The sequence below is a fragment of the Cupressus sempervirens genome, chromosome 4 (assembly GCF_028749045.1).
Source record: "Cupressus sempervirens isolate cs-2001-9-10 chromosome 4, ASM2874904v1, whole genome shotgun sequence".
In the NCBI taxonomy this organism is placed as follows: domain Eukaryota; kingdom Viridiplantae; phylum Streptophyta; class Pinopsida; order Cupressales; family Cupressaceae; genus Cupressus; species Cupressus sempervirens.
In genome coordinates, this window is record NC_143121.1 from 499,906,891 (window position 1) to 499,921,300 (window position 14,410).

Consider the following 14,410-nt stretch of genomic DNA (forward strand, 5'->3'; position numbering starts at 1 on the left):
GTTTCCTTCAACAGTTTTTTGTTAATGGTAATCTGGATTTTAAATTTGGTTCCATTGAAAAGCTATCATAATTGATTATAGGCCCATATTCCACTTCTTTAGACTCGAAGGAATGCTAAAAACAATTGAACAACATAAAAACCTAGATTTGTTCCAAGATTTTCTCCCCAGCAAGCAATTATGCAAGCTTCATAAGCTTATGCCATAAATATATAATAAATTTTTCTAAATCCTTAAACTATGATAGAAATTTCCATTATATTATTTTTCATGAAGCATATTAAGTTAGAATTGTACCAATTCATAAATTTTAAATAGCTAAGAAATATCTATAGAAAGAACAATCCTATAATATTTTTTCCTCAAAACTATTACATTGTCAGGCTGAAACCTTAACAAAACTACACTTGCACTAAATTGAATATACAAGATTCATGTATTAGTTATGTTAATGCAGTTAATTAATTAATAATGCATCATAAATATTTCTCTTATTAGAATTGACCCCCAATTATAATTAATTTCAGATACAGTAACATCCTTGGATTACAAAAATATTATGAGGAATTCTCTTTGATATACTACAATAACAACTTAATACCTTTGTCATATCCTATTTCCTAACGATGTTGCACATGAAAACCTCAATAGATCATACATCAGAGTCTGCCAAATTGACCTTCCCCTTACCAATGGTGTAGTTTTCCAAGCGTTGGTAATATCAAATCTCCTCTTCTGATGTCGCATATGGAATGTCCATTTTGTTTCTTAAAATTAAGAAATTCACAACTATAAGTGAATAATTAGAAAGTAATACATCCAACTCCTTTTTTGATTCTGCAAATCACTTTCTATCACTAGCATCAACAAGATATACAACAACGCCCACCTTGGCATAGTAAGATTTCTAGACTCTCCTAGCAATCTGATGGCCACCCAAATCAAAAGCCTTGAATTTTATTTTCCTAATACTAAGTCCCTCAAATGTGGGATATTGTGTAGGTTGATTTTGAACTAGATGCTCATCTTTCAGCATGTACATCAAAGTGATCTTCCTCACATTATCAAGACTCGGGAACAATATCTTTGCCTCCTTCTTCCACAACCGTAGGATGGCTAGAATGTTATAGAACCAATCAAACACAAACATCTTTGACCCCTTATCTATACAAACCCTAGCAACAGAACCCAAATTTTAACTAAATCAGTGGATCAAAACTAGAAGATTAATATGAATTACATCCTAATGGGTGCCTGAAATTATAATTGAAATGCATAATTAATGTACTGCCAAATCAGGCGACCCAGAAAATAAAAAAAATCCTATTTTATATGACTTGATATGAAGATTTTTTGATAATAAGTAAAAAATGGTGGGAAAACAACTAGGGCATAAAATTAATCTTACACACCTCTTCTTCCCAAAAAACCATAGGAGATCAATAGAAGATCAAGCTAGTCTGTATCCATGGGGTTCTCTTGATGTGCACAATCTCAGATGGGCTCAATGCAATTTGCAAAAATTTATTATAAAATCTTTTTATTTTTCTTCCCAAAAATTTTACCATGCCTTTTTTTGACCCTTCTTCTACCTCTTATCATAGTTATAGACGAAAATGTATAGGATGTTTAGTCTTAAAGTGGGTAAATGAAAATATAAGAAAGCTTTATGTTCCAAGAAAATAATAATAGTTTTTATTATCATTTATAATAATTAAAATAATATTATAATTATTTAAGATAAAAAAATTATTTCATTTTTTTTAATATCTTAAAATATGTCTTTATATAATATTAAAAAAATGATTTTAAAGTTGTTTATAAATCTAAAAAGATAGATCACAATAAATAAAGCATCAAATTAGATGATGCAACAATAGCGGTATTTTCTAAACACACAATTTAGTAATAGAAATACAAATAATTCAATAATAGAATTATAGATATCACTCATGGAATCAAAATAGCTGCAATTAAACGTAACAAACACACAAATAGAGTATGGTTGTTTGAAAAAAGCTAACTCTAAAATACTTTGTGTATAACCAATGAGATTTTCAATCTACAAGATTTCTACTCATCTTAAACAAATGAAAACATTAACAAATGGTAACTATCCCAAGGTCATAAAGCTTTATTAAAATACTCCAGTCTCATTGCATGGTAGTCCATCAACTCACAGAGCCTTGTCACTACTAGAACATGAAAGTCCTCTTGTAACTATGGATGTTGCTTGAAGAAGATTTCTCTCCAAGTAAGACAATACCTTGGGGCACATATGATGGGAATCTCTGGGGAGATTCTTTTCTCCCTTTACACTAAAATAAGATAATGTTTAGAGGTGTCTTAGGTGGCTTCTATCCTAGGGATCTTAATCAAATCTATATCACTTGCCTAATTAGACAACAAGAGGAAACTAAATTCCTTGGTTAATTACATTGGCTCGCCAAATCCAAGTCACTAAGAACATGTATTCCCACAATTAGTTAGGTAAAACCAAAGTTTAATCAAAGCCTTATCTTTATACTAAAAAAGGGACTTGTTAGATTGAGGTCATCTCTAGGGTGATGAAATCCTCTGATAGATATTTCCAATGAAAAAGAAAATGGTAAATATTCTAGAGGAAAATGTGCAAGGACACTAGATACACAAGAAACATAGGGTTAATTGATCATCCCAAATAAAAATGTGTATTAGCTACAAACATATATTTTTAATTATTATTTATAAATCATCAAATACAAATGTGAAAGTTTGTTTGAATCAAGCAATTAAGGGTGGCACTCCATGCCATAAGATGAAAATATAATAAATTAGTATCAAAACCCCTTGGTTATAGAATCTAATTCTCATAATCAAGAAAATAACATTCATCAATACTAATATACATGTATTTATCATAATATGTGTATACCTTTTACAAGTAATATTTAAAGGTTTCTCTCAACTCACTATCAATCACCAATTCTTATGCTATTGCTCTATGTGTGGAATCTCGATTAAGTTTCATTTCCTTCTTTCCTTTTCTCTATTAAGATGTTTTATTGAGTTTTACTTTTCTATGTTTATAAAATTGATTGTGTTGCTTCATGTGTAAATGCAAATTTCAAAACAATAGGTGTGGCAAATTTGTATGACACTTGTGTTGAATACCTTTATTAGATAAGTCGAATGAAATCACAGAAACAAAGATGAATCACAATTCAATTTGTAAAAATGAGGATGTTATCCAAATAACCTTGCATGCATCTATAAAAAATACTATATGATATTCATAAATAATACCACATAACCTTGTTAAGAATAAACACAACCACCTATACAAACAAATTAATTGTAGAAGTAATGTAGTAAACAAAACATTGTTGTAGTGCATTAATTAGGTGAATGAAATTAATGGAACTAGTAGATGTGATGTATAGTTCATATGATTGTGTCGAATACACAACATTTATGTTATATGGGTAATATAGTTGTGTCAAAAAAACTTTTAACCGCGCACAAACACATAATTTTTATACAATAAAAAACTTTTTGGTCTTTACATTGAGTTCACAATTTTGTATTAGGGTAAAATTGGATCTTGGAAATCTAGAACAACACAATTAGACAACCATAGAATATAAATCATTGCTAAGGCAATTCATAAACATCAAAAGAGAAAGACCAATGGAATGCATAAATCAAATAATGTAATTCAAATTAAAATCTATCTTGTTCTCCTCCTTAATGAAAATTTTGGGTTCCTAGTTTTGTGCTCACTTGGACACCATAAGAAGTCAAAATTATGTGATTTTTAAATTATGAGAATTACCTCTCATTTTTTAGAAAATGTGGAATTCAATTAGGATTCCATGATTGAGGATATTTATTGGATTTGATTGATGAGTGAACAAGGATTGATTAGATAGTTGAACTCACTTTATTAACTAGAGAAGTGAATTGATTGGAGGGCGGAGTACTACATGGCTAAATTAATTGGCTTGTTAAATCACTTAATGAGAAGTGAATTGAAATTTATTAGATAATTGAATAGGATCAACTAACACTTCCTCAAGTAAGAGAGTTAAAGGAAAGGGCATGAAGTCTCCTTCTGCCATTATCCCTCGAAGGAAGAGTCCCAAAGGTCATGGGTAAAAAATTCCAGGTCAGGATGATAAGGATTATAATGAGGAAGGGGAGGACATGGTTTCTGAAGAAGTGGAAAAGGAGGAAAAGGTTGTCAAATCGAAAGATCTTGCAGGGAAGAAAAGGAAGAGGGAAAAAGGTATGGATGAAGAGAGGGTTTTGAGCCAAGGACTGGATATTTCAACTATTCCACTTTCCCCTATTCATCCCTAGTTTCAACCCCAGGAGCAGGAAAAGGAGGATATTGGGGGTGAGGGTGGCGAACTGGTTGTGAAGGACAGGAGAAAAGCTTGGAAGAACTTCAAAGTTAGAACTGCGACTATGGGTATTGTAAGAGAGGTTATTAACCCCCAAATCCTAGTAGATAAATAGGATCAGCCCAAGTTTGAAGACCTCATCGACCCTAAAATTGTGGCAATAACTGATAATGCGAGGGAGACAAGAATGAATCTATTGAATAATGCTCATAACATCATGATTGACAACTTTAGATCAATTAAGTGGCTTTATCACAAGTTGGAAGAGTTCAGGGAAAAGATCAAACATATGGAGAGGAATAAGAAAGAGCCAGGTTAGCGTTATCAAAAGGACCAAGAGGATAGATTCAGCTTGGCAAAGTGAAGAATTCAAAACCTAGAAAACTACAACCATAACCTGGCGAATCAAATGATTTCCATTCTCAATTTGATCAATGAAAACATTATGTCCCTGACTGGTGTGTTAAAAGCCAGAGGTATGCTAGAAGTGGATTATGACAAGGATAGAGGAAGAACCAAAATTGATGAGGATGTGGTAACTGATATCACTTTTCACTAGTATGGATTAGGTTGCATAGAAGACCCATGAGCAAATGGTAGAGGAGACCCATGAAGCCTATGAAGCTACTCAGACTATGCAGGAGCTTGAAAGGAAGACAGAAGAGTAATTTTCCTATTCTATCTTTTGTTGATCGATGAATGTTGTTTTTTGTTGGTTTTTGCTTGTCCTAGCTTTCTGACTGGATGTTCTACTAGCCTTTTTGTCGGACTTTGTTTCTGGCTAGGCTTTTTGCTTATTATCATCCGTAAAACCTATCTTTATTTGGTTGGGCTTTAATTTCTTATTATCAGCCATAGTTATGTAATTACTTGTGGGTTTTAGGATCCTTGTAAAACTTTTTTATCTAATCAAAAACTAACAAATGATTATATCGATTTAGTAAAGAGAATAAATTGATGAGAGAACTAAATAGATTGACTAGTCAAACTATTACTTGGTATTTGTTATTATGGGAAAACATGTTTTGAAGGGTCCTTGAAACCCTGTTATAGAAAATGGCTACATATAGGCAAAATTATAACACAAACCTTAAACCATCATAACCAAAAGCAATAAGCTAGCAATTGAAAAAAATCTAACCTAAGAAAAGGACATCAACAAAAGGGAAAGACCCACAACACAAAAGACAACACCAAACACACACACATAAAAGGGCAAAAAGAACCAACTACCCACAACTCTTGAGGAGCTTATCCTCCTCTTCCTCTAGCTTGTTCATGGTCTTTTTCAATATCTTTAGGTCTTCGACATCAAATTCCACAAAAGACTCTTTCTTTTTGTATTTGAACCTAGTTCTTCTCCCTTGACTAGAAGGATTCTCCACAGGGGGAGCATTATCATCAATGACCTAGATGAAAACTCTATCTTCACTCTCTATTTTTCTAAATAGAATCTTAACATGCTCATTAGAGGCTTTTAGAAATTTTTAACTTTGATCTACAATGCCCATGAGAGTAGTATCCAAGGCCACCACCTTGTTGTCCAACACCCTAACTTTGAGCTCCAATTTAGAGAAGTTCTCCCTATCCATAGTTGTAGTCAACAAGCTCATGGTTCCTCCTTCAACATTTTCTTTGTCCAGACCATGATCCTTAACATTAACAATCTCCTCGTGAGTATTAACCCTACTCTCAAGGGCCCTAATATTGAGATTCACCTCTTTAATTTCATGAAAGTAACCTTTTATAATACTTGAGAAATCCAACATACCATTTTTAGCAATGAGGAGAATGTCCAAGTTAGTCTCCCCAATAGATTTTCTCAAGATCAACATTGAGGGATCAATCAACTGCATCAAATTATTGTCACCTTTTTCCTCAGTGCAAATCGTCATATTTAGCATAGGCCTCTCAAAACACCAAGCTTAATTTTATTAGGATTAACCCTTTTCCATCTAGGCTTATTAGTAAGAGGATACACCATAGGATGGATATTAATCTAAATAAAGGTATCATGCATAATATTAGGAACATGGGAGCCTCTCATAGCCTTTTCCTTATGAACATCAACTTCAAAATGTTGAGATTGCTTCAATTTTTTTCTATTTGTATCAAAAGAAGAGGGAGACATCTTCTTTTTCTTTTCCTTTTTTTCCTCTCGTCTCTTTCCATATCCATGTCCATGTCTTCCTCATTCTCATTGTATTCATCATCATAAATCACTATCTCCTGAGAAATTATCCTCTTCTTTCTCCTAGACTTGCTGGTACTTAGAGTATTCATAGTAGAGTCGGGTTTACCTTTCCCCTTGGAAATATTTACAATCACTTCCTCTAAGTCACTCCATTCAACATATGAGAGGCCATCATCATCATAGGACTTAGATACCTTAGAATCGTCCTTAGACTCCACTATATAAAAAATGAAGACCCCATAGAATTGGGCTTAATGAACTTCGAAATAAGAACCATCAACCCATCATGGAGGGGGGGAATGGTAACTCAAGAGAACCTGTCACATTAATACCAACATTGAGCAAAGAATATAGATAAAACATAATACAAATGTTCATGCCATACCTAAAATGATTAAGGAGAACAAAGTGATGCATGCAAACCCTCGAGAATATCTCGTTCAAGGTAACATAGTAAACAATAGCCCTAAGAATAAATCTCAAATTTTTCTTCAAAGATTCTAGGTTGTAGTAAGTATTACCACCTTCCTTTAGAGCCTTGTGTTTCTTCTCATCCTTAGGGAAGTTGTCTACCATATCATCTAAAACCATCTTGTCACTGTAAAATTTATTTCCCACTCTAGGGATACCCATTACATTGGCAATCATTTCCTCTATGACCATAATCTTCCTCCCCTTATAATTCATTACACCTTCTTCCCAATTATTCTGGAAGAAATTGGTGACAATAATTAGTGTTAGTTTGAACTAGAAGAATATTTTCAATTAAATAAATAAACAAATTCATTTAATTGCACATGTGAAATAGTTAACTTTTGATTTATTTATAAGGAAAATGTGATATAAAATTAGAAAATTAATTAATTGTAAAACAAGACCAAAGAAAATTGTTGATTGTATAAAACTTAAGAATTATAAAATTGATTAATTGTAAAGACAAGATTAAGAATTTCTTAATCAACTTATGCAAGAATATTAAGGGGAACAAAATGATGTGTGAAAACACATTACTTTGTTCTCCTTAATCCTTGGTCAAAGAATATTTATAAGATAAAGCAGGCATAGAGAGCATTAAGCTTATGGTGGACTTTACTGGAGAGGACATATTACATCATGAGGAAGTTTGGGGAAGGCCTGGATAAAGAACACATGGAAATTTGAATAGAAACAAAGTAGCTATAGTGCTAAAGAACATAGAGAAGGACCCAAAGGTAGCTGAGATATAGGTGGCCAAGCTCCTGAAAGAGTGTTCTATTTGTTTTTAGTGTTTTTCTTTTTTTGGTCCAGTATATTTGTTAGTTTTTTGCTTTTGTGCTAGTCTCTGGTTTTAGGATGCTGGAAAACTCAATGTTTTATATTTTTCTAGCATAATTATAATTTTGGACTTTATCATTTAAAACTTTGTATTTTGATACTATTGGGTTTTAGGTCCCTAAAAAACCTACTTTTACCTTAATCCATAACTTATACAAGAATAATTAAAGGATATTGGTTAGGAATTGATAACTAAATAATTGATTAAAATTGGTTAATTATGGAAATGGGAGGGAAAATCAAAATCATGCATTCACAATTTGAATATAGTAGAAAGACACTAATTAACTAAATAATTAAGATATTTTAATCACACATGCACGAATATCAATTTTATGTGTTTATAGTTTCCTTGGGATTTTTGGACCTTCTAAATGAAGTATACATGCAAAGGACTGAATCTTGATTTTTGGGGTCTATATTGGCTAGTTGCCAAATTTTTGCTTGTTCAAGGTAGATTATGGTGCCCAAGATTCCTTAGTCTTGGGATTGGGACACCCTAGGCAACATAGTTGTGATTTTTCCTAATGAAATTGACGGTACAATTTTGTGACTATCTTAAGTTGATTCCTTTCTACAACACCTCCTTAAACTTGCAAATAAATCTAAGTATGCACGCAAGAAGAAAATAATGATATTTAGGGGTTGTATAAAAACACTTTCCTTAGTCAATGACTACGTTGGACTAAACCCCATAACATCGATAAAGTGAAATACACTTTTGAATTGAAATACTTTAAAGGAAAATATTGAATTAAAATAATTATACATCTCATCAATGATGCAATGCTCTTAGAATATTTTCAATAAGAATTGATGCAATATCATTGATTAAAACATCCTAAAATCATAAATAGAAAATGCTTGAAGATGCATTCAGTGTTTTTCTACTTCTTGAATCAGTTATTCCCTCAACATCTGTTTAGTTCATGAAATTGTAGAAATTGAGATTTCTACAAATCTTGAATTGGCTAAATCAAGAATTTACAAATCTTGAAAATGATTTTTGGGATTGTAGTTGAACCATTTGGTTCCCTTAGAAGATGAATGGGAAGATACATTTTAATGCATTTAGTTCCTCAAATTGAAATTGGATTGGAATTAGATTTTAGGTAAAAAAATATCTAATTGTAGCGATTCAACTTTCGCTATAGTAGTGATTCAATTTATGCTATAGTCAATAAAGATAGTTGGGATTTAATTTTCAATTTGACGTCATTCACAACAACAAAGGAATACACAATCCTAATAGAGGAAATAACTTGTTTGGAAATTTTGTCGGCCTTATTATGCTTTGCATGCATCTTCCTACCAATGACCATCAACTTTCGCCCATGAAATACTCCTAGTATTATCAATAATGTTAAGAAGGACAAAGTCACCAAAGAAAGCCTCCAAGACAAATAGAAGGAAACACTATAGAAGCTCACAAATGTAGACAATTTTGATGAAACTGGAGAACTAAACATTCCTCAAAGTTTGTTGGAAACTTACAATTAGAACAATTGTTGTTTTGTCATTAATGTCAAATCTACGGATGAGACATATTGCTACCTAATCTAAATGTTATATATATTTAATTGATGAAGAGGATTTGAGAGTTACTCATAACTATAGCACCTAGATGAAAGGTTGAAGTTATGAAAAGGAAGTTGCAATGGACATTTGATTAGATAGACTTTGATAAAGAAAAATTATTGTTTATGTCAAGAAGCTAAGCCAAGCTGAGTAAAAGAGTAAAATACTAAGGAGGGCCAAGAAATGCTAGTGTCAACCAAGCCATCGTTAGTGCTAAGAAGATCTAGTGTTGACTAAGCATTAGCATTGACTTAGAAAGTTAGTTGATGTCAAGCCAGAAAGCTTAAACAATGACCAAGTATTTCAGTATTGATTGAGTGTCAAAATTTAGCGATTACCAAGTGATAGTAAAAGATCAAATTCAAAGAAATCATAAGATCAAGCTAACTCAATTGATTTCTTGGGAGATGTAAAATGTGTTAAAGATTAGATCGATGAGTTGGATCATTAAATTCAAGGTGGTGATTAGGTAAAGTCCTAATAGAAGGATTCTAGAAAAGTTTCTAGAGGCACTAGTAAATTTGAACTCATTTTTCGATGAATTTTGGTCAAAATTTTGACCCAAGTTGGTCGAAATTTTGGCCAAACAGTTCGTGGAAATTTTTCTCCTCAAAATTTTGACCAATGTGCAGGTTGGTCAAAATTTTGACCAATACATTCATCGAATTTTTTTGATTTTTAGTAGCTCTAATTTGTCATTAGTGGTAGAAATTTCCACCAATGTTTGCTCGAAATTTTTTTATAATTGGTGGAAATTTCAACCAATTCTTGGTGGAAAACTATCAAGAATTGGTTGAAATATCCACCAATGTTTTGTTAAAAAAAAAATTATAATTGGTGGAAATTTTGACCAATTCTTGGTAGAAAACTATCAAGAATTGGTCAAAATTTCCACCAATGTTTGGTCAAAAAAAAATTTAATGTTGTATCAAGCAATTGTTTATTATCCAAGCCATTTAATTTGCAACCTTTAAATCTCTGCAAAGATAAAGTTGGAGCAAGAGAATTTTTCTTCTTAAAGGTGTCCTCTGATTGTAAAGCATCCATTCCATTACTTGATACATCATGGACCAAATGGACATTTATGCATAAAGAGATGAATCAAAAACATATCAAACTTCTTGCCATCCTAAATTTGATTCTATTATTCTAAGAGCATTATTGATATTACTGAAATTGACATAACAAATATAATTGTTTATATAAATTTATCTCCATTATCTGAAGTAGTCCAGATATAAGGTTTATATAGCTGAGTTAATGGTATTGAGGGTATGAGTTGAGGGTGTTGAGGGTGCAAAATTTGGGGAGTGACCAGTAGTATTTGCAGTTCCTAAGCTATTAGCTGGACCAGATGATGACCTAGGCTGCTTTCATTTTCTTCCATTCTGACCTTTAGAGCCAACCTTTCACAATCACAAAAATCAGAAATAAGATTTCAACCAAACTCTATTTAAGTCTCACTTGAAGGTTTCCAACTTAGGTGCATGGGCTTTACATTTTCAAATTTCTCTAAGAACAACTTGTTATGTTTCATAGGTCCTATAATTGTGTCAACATTCATAGTTTCACAAGAAACAAGGATATCTTTTGTAATTGGGAAAACTTTCTGAAACACAATATACTAGGCATTAAAGAACATAATTGCTCAAATTTAAGACACAATATTCAACCATTTTATTTATTTGCATCCACAATGTTCAATGCAAGATATAGGATCACCATATTTGCAACAACTACCTAATCATTTTTCCACGAAGTGAATTTGACATAATCCCATCAAAAGTTACAGCAACAACTCCAATTTTCTCCTACTACTGTTGTTAATGGTTAGCAACTTGGGATTGCTGACTTGACAAAGATTGTTGTTGAAGTTATTGTTGGCTATTATTTTGTTGTTGTTGCTCTTGTTGTTACTGCTATTGTAGTTGCTATTGTTGTTGATGTTGCTATTGTTGTTGGAAATGGGCTATCTTCATCTATAAGTAAATAAATGCCAAAGCATAAGAAGATGCATAAACAACTATAATAAACAACATTCTATTTAATAAAAGCACAAATACAATAGTACAAAGATCAAGGTATACCAAAGGCAATAGACTAAAGGCAACCACTCAGGTAAGAAAATAGATTACATGTCTGCAATATAGAAGTCTATCCTCTTAAAACTCAACTGCAAACAGTTGTACAGAATAACACATTGAGCTTCAGACATATTTGAACTAGTGATGCAAAGGTATTATTAGTTTCACATTCAAAAGACACTCAACCAATAATGTGGAAATTTGTGATCATACACAAAATTTGAACCTATTCAAGGGTTTGGGTTTGAGCCAGTGTTGGAGATTAATTAAAAAGGTACTCCTCACTGTAGGTATATCAAATTTATTATACATTGATATTAATATTTTAGTTAATATGTGTAGTAGCTAATTCAATTCAAAAACCTCAACAAAGTTTCCCCAAAAGCCTATTTTCATAGTTAATTGTATGGTCTAGCATACAGTAGATTTATTTGAAATTTGGCTAGGTATACCTAGAGTTATGAGTATTCATACACAGAGGTAAGAGTAAAGTAATTATCATCACACTACAAGCTAGTCAAAACTTAAACCATGACTAGTAAAATATAAATCCAACATAGCCAAGAAACAATTCTTTAAGTCCTATAGGTCCATCACACAAGCAAAGGATGTGAAGCTTCATCACTAACTCACCTTGGATCTTCTTGAAATCATTAGCCGTGTACATTCCATCTTCTCTCTCATTTGTGTTATCTTCTTAGTAAATCCATGCACTTGTTTGAGAATAAAACTAAAATAATCCACCACCCAATTCTAATGATAATGGAACATCAAATATAGAGATACCAAAATACTTAGAAATGGCTCACTATTTTTATACTATGTTGTCCTGTCTAGAGCGTATGAGGAGAAAGGTAAAGTCTTCCAAGTTAGTGTCAAATGAAAACCCCTTATATCCAGGTCAGTGTTGTTACCTAGGGTTTTGAAACCCTAAGTATTACCCCTCCAAAGATTTAAAAGATTAAAATATCTTAAAGGTAACAAAAAATTTTAAAAACATTATTAATTATTTTGCATTATATTTAATTATTTATATAATTAAATATCACTAAATGAAAAATAATTAAACATTATCTTTTAAGGTAACATTTTATTTCCCTCATAATTAATTCTACCAAGAACTAATTATTATTATTATCATGTAACCGAAAAATAGGCAAATTGTTATACATGTTAATTCTTTAAGAATTAATATTATATTGTAAAGTGTAATATAAACATTGCACTTAATTAAAAGTGGAGGGATAACATAGGGACATAAATTGTAAATTGGTTTGGTAAGAAGTTGTGGTAGTTACCAACTTCTTGGGAAAATTTTCTTAAATAGGGGAAAATCCTATTGTACGGGGGTTCCTCCCATTTTTGAAGAGGTTTACACCTCTAAAGGAAGGGGAAGAGAATTTAGGTTTTCAATTTTGTATCAAAAAAAGTTCATCTCTCCATAGACTATTGAGTCAGAACTATTCTTGCTCAAGTATTCTATGCTTTAAAACTTTGAATATATTTTCTGAAGTTGTGGCAAAGTATATAAAATTCTATAGTTTTATATGTTATGTTAAAATTTTTGGAGTAGATACTATTGTTTACTCTATTGTGATTCATGTTCTTGTGGATATTAATTGCATGTGAAAGTTTAGCTTTCCTTTGTTGCATAGTGGAAATGTGTTTTGGAGTTTAAAGGTTCTAAGGGAGGAAGTTAAAATTGTCCATCTATTTTTATTTTAAGATTCAATCATGTTGACGAATGGATGTTAGTATTCCTTCATTGCCTTCTAGGTTAAAGGCATAACCAAAAAATCATTTATTGTAAATCAAAAGGAGGGAGCTATACCTTCATTTCAAAATTCAAAGAGCACTTGACAAGATAATTGCAAGTGACTCTATTGTTAGTTTCAGAGTTTCTCTTTCTTTTGGGTATTCAAGAGTCAATTGTAAAGGTGTTTTTGGAGAGGACAAACCTATTTACTAATAATTTTTTGGTGACTCTGTTGGGGAAATCAGAGTGCCTTGTGCATTTGGTTTCTTAAATTTTGAGGTACCTCCCCTAGGATGGAGGTTGGTAGCTCTATTGAAGATGAATACCAGAAGGTATTTCAAAGATATCTAAAAATCTTGAAGGATTGGATTCCTAAAAAAAATGAAAATGATATGGATATCTTTATTCTTATACCATCATTCAGAGAGAATCCAATCCAAGAAGTCACAGAGGATTTGACAAAGCGAGTAGCATTTTTAAAATCTTTTTATGGTGCTATCCTCATCCAAAGAATATTTCTTGTGAAAGAGCTAGAAAAAGTACAAGAGAAGTGTGAAGAAAAAGAGATTGGTGAAGTGATGCATGATCAAGAAAATGCTCTTGAAGAGGACTCAGGGAACAATCAAGAGGAAGAAAAAGATTCACATATTTTTTAGCCTCCTACAAATCTTTTACACTATCTTCCTTTGGAGGAATCAATGCAGCAATTTTTTGGTGGAAGCATCACATAAGCTATCAAAAGTTCAAGGATTTCAAGGTATGGAGACCTTTATTGGAATTTCATCTACCTTTATGAAAGATGTTGATTTGAAAAATGAAGGAGATTGTAATTCTTTATTTATTTTTCCTCTCATACATATATCTTTCATAGATGAGATGAGCTTTAATTTGGTCATGTTGCTTTCCCTTCAACCAAATATGCATTCATCTTTCCAAAAATTGATCAAAAAAGGCTCATACTTATTCCAACCTATAAATGGTCACATTTATAGGGTTTTACCCTCCCCATTGTAAATAATCACCCTCTTTTTGCAATTTTGGCTTGAGTTTGTGTCATGTTTTGTTTTGTTGTTGTTCCTCTTCAATAAAGTTGCATCAC

General features: G+C 31.9%; 1 pseudogene; it reads right to left on the bottom strand.

The window, feature by feature from the left end:
- Positions 1-613: 613 nt before the first annotated feature.
- On the bottom strand, positions 614-1,150 carry LOC149562126 (small COPII coat GTPase SAR1A pseudogene; annotated as a pseudogene).
- Positions 1,151-14,410: the final 13,260 nt, after the last annotated feature.